Source organism: Coffea arabica, chromosome 11e, assembly GCF_036785885.1.
Source record: "Coffea arabica cultivar ET-39 chromosome 11e, Coffea Arabica ET-39 HiFi, whole genome shotgun sequence".
In the NCBI taxonomy this organism is placed as follows: Eukaryota; Viridiplantae; Streptophyta; class Magnoliopsida; order Gentianales; family Rubiaceae; genus Coffea; species Coffea arabica.
Genome location: NC_092331.1, coordinates 33603905 through 33615907, shown reverse-complemented (window position 1 = coordinate 33615907; position 12003 = coordinate 33603905). Strand labels below are relative to the sequence as shown.

Sequence of the window (12003 nt, the reverse complement as noted above, 5' to 3'; positions counted from 1 at the left end):
AAAAAGAGAGGGGTGCAACACGAGGACTTCCCAGGGGGTCACCAATCCAAGTACTACTCTCGCCCAAACACGCTTAATTTCGAAGTTCTGATGGGATCCGGTGCATTAGTGCTGGTATGATCGCACCCGCCATATTCCTTTCGCTTTATTCTTTTAAACTACCCCGTCCTGCGAAGCAGTGTGGCTTTTCTAGACCGAAATTCATTTTAAGCGTCAATTCAAGCATTTTCCTATTATCCTTTTATTTATTTGCTTTCATAATTTTTTTTGTTATTGATTTGCCCCCTGTTTTTTTCCATCATCCCGCAACTCTACATTATCATGAAATCAATCCTTCACGCTTGCGCTGATACATTTGCGCCGACAAATTTGATCGACGATCCGGGCTTTGATCGAGCCGTACCGTTCCTGATTTGTCTCGCGCCTTCAGATCCTCCTTCACCCTTCGACAAGAAGCAAAATATTAAGCAATCGTTCCGACGGAGCTAAATTACTACAGGATAAAGAACGAATAGGAAATTTGGATTTCGAAACAAAAAAGAGAGGGGTGCAACACGAGGACTTCCCAGGGGGTCACCAATCCAAGTACTACTCTCGCCCAAACACGCTTAATTTCGAAGTTCTGATGGGATCTGGTGCATTAGTGCTGGTATGATCGCACCCGCCATATTCCTTTCGCTTTATTCTTTTAAACTACCCCGTCCTGCGAAGCAGTGTGGCTTTTCTAGACCGAAATTCATTTTAAGCGTCAATTCAAGCATTTTCCTATTATCCTTTTATTTATTTGCTTTCATAATTTTTTTTGTTATTGATTTGCCCCCTGTTTTTTTCCATCATCCCGCAACTCTACATTATCATGAAATCAATCCTTCACGCTTGCACTGATACATTTGCGCCGACAAATTTGAGCGACGATCCGGGCTTTGATCGAGCCGTACCGTTCCTGATTTGTCTCGCGCCTTCAGATCCTCCTTCACGCTTCGACAAGAAGCAAAATATTAAGCAATCGTTCCGACGGAGCTAAATTACTACAGGATAAAGAACGAATAGAAAATTTGAATTTCGAAACAAAAAAGAGAGGGGTGCAACAAGAGGAATTCCCAGGGGGTCACCCATCCTAGCACTACTCTCGCCCAAGCATGCTTAACTTCGGAGTTCTGATGGGATCCGGTGCATTAGTGCTGGTATGATCGCACCCGCCATGTTCCTTTCGCGTTATTCTTTTAAACTACCCCGTCCTGCGAAGCAGTGTGGCTTTTCTAGACCGAAATTCATTTTAAGCGTCAATTCAAGCATTTTCCTATTATCCTTTTATTTATTTGCTTTCATATTTTTTTTTGTTATTGATTTGCCCCCTGTTTTTTTCCATCATCCCGCAACTCTAAATTATCATGAAATCAATCCTTCACGCTTGCGCTGATACATTTGCGCCGACAAATTTGAGCGACGATCCGGGCTTTGATCGAACCGTACCGTTCCTGATTTGTCTCGCGCCTTCAGATCCTCCTTCACACTTCGACAAGAAGCAAAATATTAAGCAATCGTTCCGACGGAGCTAAATTACTACTGGATAAAGAACGAATAGGAAATTTGGATTTCGAAACAAAAGAGAGAGGGGTGCAACACGAGGACTTCCCAGGGGGTCAACAATCCAAATACTACTCTCGCCCAAACACGCTTAATTTCGAAGTTCTGATGGGATCCGGTGCATTAGTGCTGGTATGATCGCACCCGCCATATTCCTTTCGCTTTATTCTTTTAAACTACCCCGTCCTGCGAAGCAGTGTGGCTTTTCTAGACCGAAATTCATTTTAAGCGTCAATTCAAGCATTTTCCTATTATCCTTTTATTTATTTGCTTTCATATTTTTTTTTTGTTATTGATTTGCCCCCTGTTTTTTTCCATCATCCCGCAACTCTAAATTATCATGAAATCAATCCTTCACGCTTGCGCTGATACATTTGCGCCGACAAATTTGAGCGACGATCCGGGCTTTGATCGAGCCGTACCGTTCCTGATTTGTCTCGCGCCTTCAGATCCTCCTTCACGCTTCGACAAGAAGCAAAATATTAAGCAATCGTTCCGACAGAGCTAAATTACTACAGGATAAAGAACGAATAGGAAATTTGGATTTCGAAACAAAAAAGAGAGGGGTGCAACACGAGGACTTCCCAGGGGGTCACCAATCCAAGTACTACTCTCGCCCAAACTCGCTAAATTTCGAAGTTCTGATGGGATCCGGTGCATTAGTGCTGGTATGATCGCACCCGCCATATTCCTTTCGCTTTATTCTTTTAAACTACCCCGTCCTGCGAAGCAGTGTGGCTTTTCTAGACCGAAATTCATTTTAAGCGTCAATTCAAGCATTTTCCTATTATCCATTTATTTGCTTTCATAATTTTTTTTGTTATTGATTTGCCCTTTTATTTATTTGCCATAATTTTTTTTGTTATTGATTTGCCCCCTTTTTTTCCATCATCCCGCAACTCTACATTATCATGAAATCAATCCTTCACGCTTGCACTGATACATTTGCGCCGACAAATTTGAGCGACGATCCGGGCTTTGATCGAGCCGTACCGTTCCTGATTTGTCTCGCGCCTTCAGATCCTCCTTCACGCTTCGACAAGAAGCAAAATATTAAGCAATCGTTCCGACGGAGCTAAATTACTACAGGATAAAGAACGAATAGAAAATTTGAATTTCGAAACAAAAAAGAGAGGGGTGCAACAAGAGGAATTCCCAGGGGGTCACCCATCCTAGCACTACTCTCGCCCAAGCATGCTTAACTTCGGAGTTCTGATGGGATCCGGTGCATTAGTGCTGGTATGATCGCACCCGCCATGTTCCTTTCGCGTTATTCTTTTAAACTACCCCGTCCTGCGAAGCAGTGTGGCTTTTCTAGACCGAAATTCATTTTAAGCGTCAATTCAAGCATTTTCCTATTATCCTTTTATTTATTTGCTTTCATATTTTTTTTTTGTTATTGATTTGCCCCCTGTTTTTTTCCATCATCCCGCAACTCTAAATTATCATGAAATGAATCCTTCACGCTTGCGCTGATACATTTGCGCCGATAAATTTGAGCGACGATCCGGGCTTTGATCGAGCCGTACCGTTCCTGATTTGTCTCGCGCCTTCAGATCCGCCTTCATGCTTCGAGAAGAAGCAAAATATAAAGCAATTGTTCCGAAGGACCTAAATTACTACAGGATAAAGAACGAATAGGAAATTTGGATTTCGAAACAAAAAAGAGAGGGGTGCAACACGAGGACTTCCCAGGGGGTCACCAATCCAAGTACTACTCTCGCCCAAACACGCTTAATTTCGAAGTTCTGATGGGATCCGGTGCATTAGTGCTGGTATGATCGCACCTGCCATATTCCTTTCGCTTTATTCTTTTAAACTACCCCGTCCTGCGAAGCAGTGTGGCTTTTCTAGACCGAAATTCATTTTAAGCGTCAATTCAAGCATTTTCCTATTATCCTTTTATTTATTTGCTTTCATAATTTTTTTTGTTATTGATTTGCCCCCTGTTTTTTTCCATCATCCCGCAACTCTACATTATCATGAAATCAATCCTTCACGCTTGCGCTGATACATTTGCGCCGACAAATTTGATCGACGATCCGGGCTTTGATCGAGCCGTACCGTTCCTGATTTGTCTCGCGCCTTCAGATCCTCCTTCACCCTTCGACAAGAAGCAAAATATTAAGCAATCGTTCCGACGGAGCTAAATTACTACAGGATAAAGAACGAATAGGAAATTTGGATTTCGAAACAAAAAAGAGAGGGGTGCAACACGAGGACTTCCCAGGGGGTCACCAATCCAAGTACTACTCTCGCCCAAACACGCTTAATTTCGAAGTTCTGATGGGATCTGGTGCATTAGTGCTGGTATGATCGCACCCGCCATATTCCTTTTGCTTTATTCTTTTAAACTACCCCGTCCTGCGAAGCAGTGTGGCTTTTCTAGACCGAAATTCATTTTAAGCGTCAATTCAAGCATTTTCCTATTATCCTTTTATTTATTTGCTTTCATAATTTTTTTTGTTATTGATTTGCCCCCTGTTTTTTTCCATCATCCCGCAACTCTACATTATCATGAAATCAATCCTTCACGCTTGCACTGATACATTTGCGCCGACAAATTTGAGCGACGATCCGGGCTTTGATCGAGCCGTACCGTTCCTGATTTGTCTCGCGCCTTCAGATCCTCCTTCACGCTTCGACAAGAAGCAAAATATTAAGCAATCGTTCCGACGGAGCTAAATTACTACAGGATAAAGAACGAATAGAAAATTTGAATTTCGAAACAAAAAAGAGAGGGGTGCAACAAGAGGAATTCCCAGGGGGTCACCCATCCTAGCACTACTCTCGCCCAAGCATGCTTAACTTCGGAGTTCTGATGGGATCCGGTGCATTAGTGCTGGTATGATCGCACCCGCCATGTTCCTTTCGCGTTATTCTTTTAAACTACCCCGTCCTGCGAAGCAGTGTGGCTTTTCTAGACCGAAATTCATTTTAAGCGTCAATTCAAGCATTTTCCTATTATCCTTTTATTTATTTGCTTTCATATTTTTTTTTGTTATTGATTTGCCCCCTGTTTTTTTCCATCATCCCGCAACTCTAAATTATCATGAAATCAATCCTTCACGCTTGCGCTGATACATTTGCGCCGACAAATTTGAGCGACGATCCGGGCTTTGATCGAACCGTACCGTTCCTGATTTGTCTCGCGCCTTCAGATCCTCCTTCACACTTCGACAAGAAGCAAAATATTAAGCAATCGTTCCGACGGAGCTAAATTACTACTGGATAAAGAACGAATAGGAAATTTGGATTTCGAAACAAAAGAGAGAGGGGTGCAACACGAGGACTTCCCAGGGGGTCAACAATCCAAATACTACTCTCGCCCAAACACGCTTAATTTCGAAGTTCTGATAGGATCCGGTGCATTAGTGCTGGTATGATCGCACCCGCCATATTCCTTTCGCTTTATTCTTTTAAACTACCCCGTCCTGCGAAGCAGTGTGGCTTTTCTAGACCGAAATTCATTTTAAGCGTCAATTCAAGCATTTTCCTATTATCCTTTTATTTATTTGCTTTCATATTTTTTTTTTGTTATTGATTTGCCCCCTGTTTTTTTCCATCATCCCGCAACTCTAAATTATCATGAAATCAATCCTTCACGCTTGCGCTGATACATTTGCGCCGACAAATTTGAGCGACGATCCGGGCTTTGATCGAGCCGTACCGTTCCTGATTTGTCTCGCGCCTTCAGATCCTCCTTCACGCTTCGACAAGAAGCAAAATATTAAGCAATCGTTCCGACAGAGCTAAATTACTACAGGATAAAGAACGAATAGGAAATTTGGATTTCGAAACAAAAAAGAGAGGGGTGCAACACGAGGACTTCCCAGGGGGTCACCAATCCAAGTACTACTCTCGCCCAAACTCGCTTAATTTCGAAGTTCTGATGGGATCCGGTGCATTAGTGCTGGTATGATCGCACCCGCCATATTCCTTTCGCTTTATTCTTTTAAACTACCCCGTCCTGCGAAGCAGTGTGGCTTTTCTAGACCGAAATTCATTTTAAGCGTCAATTCAAGCATTTTCCTATTATCCTTTTATTTATTTGCTTTCATAATTTTTTTTGTTATTGATTTGCCCCCTGTTTTTTTCCATCATCCCGCAACTCTACATTATCATGAAATCAATCCTTCACGCTTGCACTGATACATTTGCGCCGACAAATTTGAGCGACGATCCGGGCTTTGATCGAGCCGTACCGTTCCTGATTTGTCTCGCGCCTTCAGATCCTCCTTCACGCTTCGACAAGAAGCAAAATATTAAGCAATCGTTCCGACGGAGCTAAATTACTACAGGATAAAGAACGAATAGAAAATTTGAATTTCGAAACAAAAAAGAGAGGGGTGTAACAAGAGGAATTCCCAGGGGGTCACCCATCCTAGCACTACTCTCGCCCAAGCATGCTTAACTTCGGAGTTCTGATGGGATCCGGTGCATTAGTGCTGGTATGATCGCACCCGCCATGTTCCTTTCGCTTTATTCTTTTAAACTACCCCGTCCTGCGAAGCAGTGTGGCTTTTCTAGACCGAAATTCATTTTAAGCGTCAATTCAAGCATTTTCCTATTATCCTTTTATTTATTTGCTTTCATATTTTTTTTTTGTTATTGATTTGCCCCCTGTTTTTTTCCATCATCCCGCAACTCTAAATTATCATGAAATCAATCCTTCACGCTTGCGCTGATACATTTGCGCCGATAAATTTGAGCGACGATCCGGGCTTTGATCGAGCCGTACCGTTCCTGATTTGTCTCGCGCCTTCAGATCCGCCTTCATGCCTCGAGAAGAAGCAAAATATAAAGCAATTGTTCCGAAGGACCTAAATTACTACAGGATAAAGAACGAATAGGAAATTTGGATTTCGAAACAAAAAAGAGAGGGGTGCAACACGAGGACTTCCCAGGGGGTCAACAATCCAAGTACTACTCTCGCCCAAACACGCTTAATTTCGAAGTTCTGATGGGATCCGGTGCATTAGTGCTGGTATGATCGCACCCGCCATATTCCTTTCGCTTTATTCTTTTAAACTACCCCGTCCTGCGAAGCAGTGTGGCTTTTCTAGACCGAAATTCATTTTAAGCGTCAATTCAAGCATTTTCCTATTATCCTTTTATTTATTTGCTTTCATAATTTTTTTTGTTATTGATTTGCCCCCTGTTTTTTTCCATCATCCCGCAACTCTACATTATCATGAAATCAATCCTTCACGCTTGCGCTGATACATTTGCGCCGACAAATTTGAGCGACGATCCGGGCTTTGATCGAGCCGTACCGTTCCTGATTTGTCTCGCGCCTTCAGATCCTCCTTCACGCTTCGACAAGAAGCAAAATATTAAGCAATCGTTCCGACAGAGCTAAATTACTACAGGATAAAGAACGAATAGGAAATTTGGATTTCGAAACAAAAAAGAGAGGGGTGCAACACGAGGACTTCCCAGGGGGTCACCAATCCAAGTACTACTCTCGCCCAAACTCGCTTAATTTCGAAGTTCTGATGGGATCCGGTGCATTAGTGCTGGTATGATCGCACCCGCCATATTCCTTTCGCTTTATTCTTTTAAACTACCCCGTCCTGCGAAGCAGTGTGGCTTTTCTAGACCGAAATTCATTTTAAGCGTCAATTCAAGCATTTTCCTATTATCCTTTTATTTATTTGCTTTCATATTTTTTTTTTGTTATTGATTTGCCCCCTGTTTTTTTCCATCATCCCGCAACTCTAAATTATCATGAAATCAATCCTTCACGCTTGCGCTGATACATTTGCGCCGATAAATTTGAGCGACGATCCGGGCTTTGATCGAGCCGTACCGTTCCTGATTTGTCTCGCGCCTTCAGATCCGCCTTCATGCTTCGAGAAGAAGCAAAATATAAAGCAATTGTTCCGAAGGACCTAAATTACTACAGGATAAAGAACGAATAGGAAATTTGGATTTCGAAACAAAAAAGAGAGGGGTGCAACACGAGGACTTCCCAGGGGGTCACCAATCCAAGTACTACTCTCGCCCAAACACGCTTAATTTCGAAGTTCTGATGGGATCCGGTGCATTAGTGCTGGTATGATCGCACCTGCCATATTCCTTTCGCTTTATTCTTTTAAACTACCCCGTCCTGCGAAGCAGTGTGGCTTTTCTAGACCGAAATTCATTTTAAGCGTCAATTCAAGCATTTTCCTATTATCCTTTTATTTATTTGCTTTCATAATTTTTTTTGTTATTGATTTGCCCCCTGTTTTTTTCCATCATCCCGCAACTCTACATTATCATGAAATCAATCCTTCACGCTTGCGCTGATACATTTGCGCCGACAAATTTGATCGACGATCCGGGCTTTGATCGAGCCGTACCGTTCCTGATTTGTCTCGCGCCTTCAGATCCTCCTTCACCCTTCGACAAGAAGCAAAATATTAAGCAATCGTTCCGACGGAGCTAAATTACTACAGGATAAAGAACGAATAGGAAATTTGGATTTCGAAACAAAAAAGAGAGGGGTGCAACACGAGGACTTCCCAGGGGGTCACCAATCCAAGTACTACTCTCGCCCAAACACGCTTAATTTCGAAGTTCTGATGGGATCTGGTGCATTAGTGCTGGTATGATCGCACCCGCCATATTCCTTTCGCTTTATTCTTTTAAACTACCCCGTCCTGCGAAGCAGTGTGGCTTTTCTAGACCGAAATTCATTTTAAGCGTCAATTCAAGCATTTTCCTATTATCCTTTTATTTATTTGCTTTCATAATTTTTTTTGTTATTGATTTGCCCCCTGTTTTTTTCCATCATCCCGCAACTCTACATTATCATGAAATCAATCCTTCACGCTTGCACTGATACATTTGCGCCGACAAATTTGAGCGACGATCCGGGCTTTGATCGAGCCGTACCGTTCCTGATTTGTCTCGCGCCTTCAGATCCTCCTTCACGCTTCGACAAGAAGCAAAATATTAAGCAATCGTTCCGACGGAGCTAAATTACTACAGGATAAAGAACGAATAGAAAATTTGAATTTCGAAACAAAAAAGAGAGGGGTGCAACAAGAGGAATTCCCAGGGGGTCACCCATCCTAGCACTACTCTCGCCCAACCATGCTTAACTTCGGAGTTCTGATGGGATCCGGTGCATTAGTGCTGGTATGATCGCACCCGCCATGTTCCTTTCGCGTTATTCTTTTAAACTACCCCGTCCTGCGAAGCAGTGTGGCTTTTCTAGACCGAAATTCATTTTAAGCGTCAATTCAAGCATTTTCCTATTATCCTTTTATTTATTTGCTTTCATATTTTTTTTTTGTTATTGATTTGCCCCCTGTTTTTTTCCATCATCCCGCAACTCTAAATTATCATGAAATCAATCCTTCACGCTTGCGCTGATACATTTGCGCCGATAAATTTGAGCGACGATCCGGGCTTTGATCGAGCCGTACCGTTCCTGATTTGTCTCGCGCCTTCAGATCCGCCTTCATGCTTCGAGAAGAAGCAAAATATAAAGCAATTGTTCCGAAGGACCTAAATTACTACAGGATAAAGAACGAATAGGAAATTTGGATTTCGAAACAAAAAAGAGAGGGGTGCAACACGAGGACTTCCCAGGGGGTCACCAATCCAAGTACTATTCTCGCCCAAACACGCTTAATTTCGAAGTTCTGATGGGATCTGGTGCATTAGTGCTGGTATGATCGCACCCGCCATATTCCTTTCGCTTTATTCTTTTAAACTACCCCGTCCTGCGAAGCAGTGTGGCTTTTCTAGACCGAAATTCATTTTAAGCGTCAATTCAAGCATTTTCCTATTATCCTTTTATTTATTTGCTTTCATAATTTTTTTTGTTATTGATTTGCCCCCTGTTTTTTTCCATCATCCCGCAACTCTACATTATCATGAAATCAATCCTTCACGCTTGCACTGATACATTTGCGCCGACAAATTTGAGCGACGATCCGGGCTTTGATCGAGCCGTACCGTTCCTGATTTGTCTCGCGCCTTCAGATCCTCCTTCACGCTTCGACAAGAAGCAAAATATTAAGCAATCGTTCCGACGGAGCTAAATTACTACAGGATAAAGAACGAATAGAAAATTTGAATTTCGAAACAAAAAAGAGAGGGGTGCAACAAGAGGAATTCCCAGGGGGTCACCCATCCTAGCACTACTCTCGCCCAAGCATGCTTAACTTCGGAGTTCTGATGGGATCCGGTGCATTAGTGCTGGTATGATCGCACCCGCCATGTTCCTTTCGCGTTATTCTTTTAAACTACCCCGTCCTGCGAAGCAGTGTGGCTTTTCTAGACCGAAATTCATTTTAAGCGTCAATTCAAGCATTTTCCTATTATCCTTTTATTTATTTGCTTTCATATTTTTTTTTGTTATTGATTTGCCCCCTGTTTTTTTCCATCATCCCGCAACTCTAAATTATCATGAAATCAATCCTTCACGCTTGCGCTGATACATTTGCGCCGACAAATTTGAGCGACGATCCGGGCTTTGATCGAACCGTACCGTTCCTGATTTGTCTCGCGCCTTCAGATCCTCCTTCACACTTCGACAAGAAGCAAAATATTAAGCAATCGTTCCGACGGAGCTAAATTACTACTGGATAAAGAACGAATAGGAAATTTGGATTTCGAAACAAAAGAGAGAGGGGTGCAACACGAGGACTTCCCAGGGGGTCAACAATCCAAATACTACTCTCGCCCAAACACGCTTAATTTCGAAGTTCTGATGGGATCCGGTGCATTAGTGCTGGTATGATCGCACCCGCCATATTCCTTTCGCTTTATTCTTTTAAACTACCCCGTCCTGCGAAGCAGTGTGGCTTTTCTAGACCGAAATTCATTTTAAGCGTCAATTCAAGCATTTTCCTATTATCCTTTTATTTATTTGCTTTCATATTTTTTTTTTGTTATTGATTTGCCCCCTGTTTTTTTCCATCATCCCGCAACTCTAAATTATCATGAAATCAATCCTTCACGCTTGCGCTGATACATTTGCGCCGACAAATTTGAGCGACGATCCGGGCTTTGATCGAGCCGTACCGTTCCTGATTTGTCTCGCGCCTTCAGATCCTCCTTCACGCTTCGACAAGAAGCAAAATATTAAGCAATCGTTCCGACAGAGCTAAATTACTACAGGATAAAGAACGAATAGGAAATTTGGATTTCGAAACAAAAAAGAGAGGGGTGCAACACGAGGACTTCCCAGGGGGTCACCAATCCAAGTACTACTCTCGCCCAAACACGCTTAATTTCGAAGTTCTGATGGGATCCGGTGCATTAGTGCTGGTATGATCGCACCCGCCATATTCCTTTCGCTTTATTCTTTTAAACTACCCCGTCCTGCGAAGCAGTGTGGCTTTTCTAGACCGAAATTCATTTTAAGCGTCAATTCAAGCATTTTCCTATTATCCTTTTATTTATTTGCTTTCATAATTTTTTTTGTTATTGATTTGCCCCCTGTTTTTTTCCATCATCCCGCAACTCTACATTATCATGAAATCAATCCTTCACGCTTGCGCTGATACATTTGCGCCGACAAATTTGAGCGACGATCCGGGCTTTGATCGAGCCGTACCGTTCCTGATTTGTCTCGCGCCTTCAGATCCTCCTTCACGCTTCGACAAGAAGCAAAATATTAAGCAATCGTTCCGACGGAGCTAAATTACTACAGGATAAAGAACGAATAGAAAATTTGAATTTCGAAACAAAAAAGAGAGGGGTGTAACAAGAGGAATTCCCAGGGGGTCACCCATCCTAGCACTACTCTCGCCCAAGCATGCTTAACTTCGGAGTTCTGATGGGATCCGGTGCATTAGTGCTGGTATGATCGCACCCGCCATGTTCCTTTCGCTTTATTCTTTTAAACTACCCCGTCCTGCGAAGCAGTGTGGCTTTTCTAGACCGAAATTCATTTTAAGCGTCAATTCAAGCATTTTCCTATTATCCTTTTATTTATTTGCTTTCATATTTTTTTTTTGTTATTGATTTGCCCCCTGTTTTTTTCCATCATCCCGCAACTCTAAATTATCATGAAATCAATCCTTCACGCTTGCGCTGATACATTTGCGCCGATAAATTTGAGCGACGATCCGGGCTTTGATCGAGCCGTACCGTTCCTGATTTGTCTCGCGCCTTCAGATCCGCCTTCATGCCTCGAGAAGAAGCAAAATATAAAGCAATTGTTCCGAAGGACCTAAATTACTACAGGATAAAGAACGAATAGGAAATTTGGATTTCGAAACAAAAAAGAGAGGGGTGCAACACGAGGACTTCCCAGGGGGTCAACAATCCAAGTACTACTCTCGCCCAAACACGCTTAATTTCGAAGTTCTGATGGGATCCGGTGCATTAGTGCTGGTATGATCGCACCCGCCATATTCCTTTCGCTTTATTCTTTTAAACTACCCCGTCCTGCGAAGCAGTGTGGCTTTT

General features: G+C 42.6%; 23 non-coding genes across 23 annotated transcripts; all 23 read right to left on the bottom strand.

Annotated features, from left to right (window-relative positions):
• Positions 1 to 9: 9 nt before the first annotated feature.
• LOC140022674 (5S ribosomal RNA) lies at positions 10 to 128 on the bottom strand. Its single transcript, XR_011826654.1, has one exon. It is a non-coding gene; the product is annotated as a 5S ribosomal RNA (ribosomal RNA).
• A 416-nt stretch (positions 129 to 544) lies between these two features.
• LOC140024019 (5S ribosomal RNA) lies at positions 545 to 663 on the bottom strand. Its single transcript, XR_011827986.1, has one exon. It is a non-coding gene; the product is annotated as a 5S ribosomal RNA (ribosomal RNA).
• Positions 664 to 1079: 416 nt separating this feature from the next.
• LOC140032492 (5S ribosomal RNA) lies at positions 1080 to 1198 on the bottom strand. The gene has a single exon (XR_011836418.1). It is a non-coding gene; the product is annotated as a 5S ribosomal RNA (ribosomal RNA).
• A 416-nt stretch (positions 1199 to 1614) lies between these two features.
• LOC140024736 (5S ribosomal RNA) lies at positions 1615 to 1733 on the bottom strand. The gene has a single exon (XR_011828712.1). It is a non-coding gene; the product is annotated as a 5S ribosomal RNA (ribosomal RNA).
• A 417-nt stretch (positions 1734 to 2150) lies between these two features.
• LOC140025033 (5S ribosomal RNA) lies at positions 2151 to 2269 on the bottom strand. Its single transcript, XR_011829010.1, has one exon. It is a non-coding gene; the product is annotated as a 5S ribosomal RNA (ribosomal RNA).
• A 452-nt stretch (positions 2270 to 2721) lies between these two features.
• Positions 2722 to 2840, bottom strand: LOC140032491 (5S ribosomal RNA). The gene has a single exon (XR_011836417.1). It is a non-coding gene; the product is annotated as a 5S ribosomal RNA (ribosomal RNA).
• A 417-nt stretch (positions 2841 to 3257) lies between these two features.
• LOC140023953 (5S ribosomal RNA) lies at positions 3258 to 3376 on the bottom strand. The gene has a single exon (XR_011827919.1). It is a non-coding gene; the product is annotated as a 5S ribosomal RNA (ribosomal RNA).
• Positions 3377 to 3792: 416 nt separating this feature from the next.
• LOC140024018 (5S ribosomal RNA) lies at positions 3793 to 3911 on the bottom strand. Its single transcript, XR_011827985.1, has one exon. It is a non-coding gene; the product is annotated as a 5S ribosomal RNA (ribosomal RNA).
• A 416-nt stretch (positions 3912 to 4327) lies between these two features.
• Positions 4328 to 4446, bottom strand: LOC140032490 (5S ribosomal RNA). The gene has a single exon (XR_011836416.1). It is a non-coding gene; the product is annotated as a 5S ribosomal RNA (ribosomal RNA).
• A 416-nt stretch (positions 4447 to 4862) lies between these two features.
• On the bottom strand, positions 4863 to 4981 carry LOC140025063 (5S ribosomal RNA). The gene has a single exon (XR_011829040.1). It is a non-coding gene; the product is annotated as a 5S ribosomal RNA (ribosomal RNA).
• Positions 4982 to 5398: 417 nt separating this feature from the next.
• On the bottom strand, positions 5399 to 5517 carry LOC140024285 (5S ribosomal RNA). The gene has a single exon (XR_011828258.1). It is a non-coding gene; the product is annotated as a 5S ribosomal RNA (ribosomal RNA).
• A 416-nt stretch (positions 5518 to 5933) lies between these two features.
• LOC140023369 (5S ribosomal RNA) lies at positions 5934 to 6052 on the bottom strand. Its single transcript, XR_011827338.1, has one exon. It is a non-coding gene; the product is annotated as a 5S ribosomal RNA (ribosomal RNA).
• Positions 6053 to 6469: 417 nt separating this feature from the next.
• On the bottom strand, positions 6470 to 6588 carry LOC140024001 (5S ribosomal RNA). The gene has a single exon (XR_011827968.1). It is a non-coding gene; the product is annotated as a 5S ribosomal RNA (ribosomal RNA).
• Positions 6589 to 7004: 416 nt separating this feature from the next.
• LOC140024284 (5S ribosomal RNA) lies at positions 7005 to 7123 on the bottom strand. The gene has a single exon (XR_011828257.1). It is a non-coding gene; the product is annotated as a 5S ribosomal RNA (ribosomal RNA).
• Positions 7124 to 7540: 417 nt separating this feature from the next.
• On the bottom strand, positions 7541 to 7659 carry LOC140023952 (5S ribosomal RNA). The gene has a single exon (XR_011827918.1). It is a non-coding gene; the product is annotated as a 5S ribosomal RNA (ribosomal RNA).
• Positions 7660 to 8075: 416 nt separating this feature from the next.
• LOC140024017 (5S ribosomal RNA) lies at positions 8076 to 8194 on the bottom strand. Its single transcript, XR_011827984.1, has one exon. It is a non-coding gene; the product is annotated as a 5S ribosomal RNA (ribosomal RNA).
• A 416-nt stretch (positions 8195 to 8610) lies between these two features.
• LOC140024039 (5S ribosomal RNA) lies at positions 8611 to 8729 on the bottom strand. The gene has a single exon (XR_011828010.1). It is a non-coding gene; the product is annotated as a 5S ribosomal RNA (ribosomal RNA).
• Positions 8730 to 9146: 417 nt separating this feature from the next.
• Positions 9147 to 9265, bottom strand: LOC140024362 (5S ribosomal RNA). Its single transcript, XR_011828335.1, has one exon. It is a non-coding gene; the product is annotated as a 5S ribosomal RNA (ribosomal RNA).
• A 416-nt stretch (positions 9266 to 9681) lies between these two features.
• Positions 9682 to 9800, bottom strand: LOC140032489 (5S ribosomal RNA). The gene has a single exon (XR_011836415.1). It is a non-coding gene; the product is annotated as a 5S ribosomal RNA (ribosomal RNA).
• A 416-nt stretch (positions 9801 to 10216) lies between these two features.
• Positions 10217 to 10335, bottom strand: LOC140024735 (5S ribosomal RNA). The gene has a single exon (XR_011828711.1). It is a non-coding gene; the product is annotated as a 5S ribosomal RNA (ribosomal RNA).
• Positions 10336 to 10752: 417 nt separating this feature from the next.
• LOC140022672 (5S ribosomal RNA) lies at positions 10753 to 10871 on the bottom strand. The gene has a single exon (XR_011826652.1). It is a non-coding gene; the product is annotated as a 5S ribosomal RNA (ribosomal RNA).
• A 416-nt stretch (positions 10872 to 11287) lies between these two features.
• LOC140023368 (5S ribosomal RNA) lies at positions 11288 to 11406 on the bottom strand. Its single transcript, XR_011827337.1, has one exon. It is a non-coding gene; the product is annotated as a 5S ribosomal RNA (ribosomal RNA).
• A 417-nt stretch (positions 11407 to 11823) lies between these two features.
• Positions 11824 to 11942, bottom strand: LOC140024000 (5S ribosomal RNA). The gene has a single exon (XR_011827967.1). It is a non-coding gene; the product is annotated as a 5S ribosomal RNA (ribosomal RNA).
• Positions 11943 to 12003: the final 61 nt, after the last annotated feature.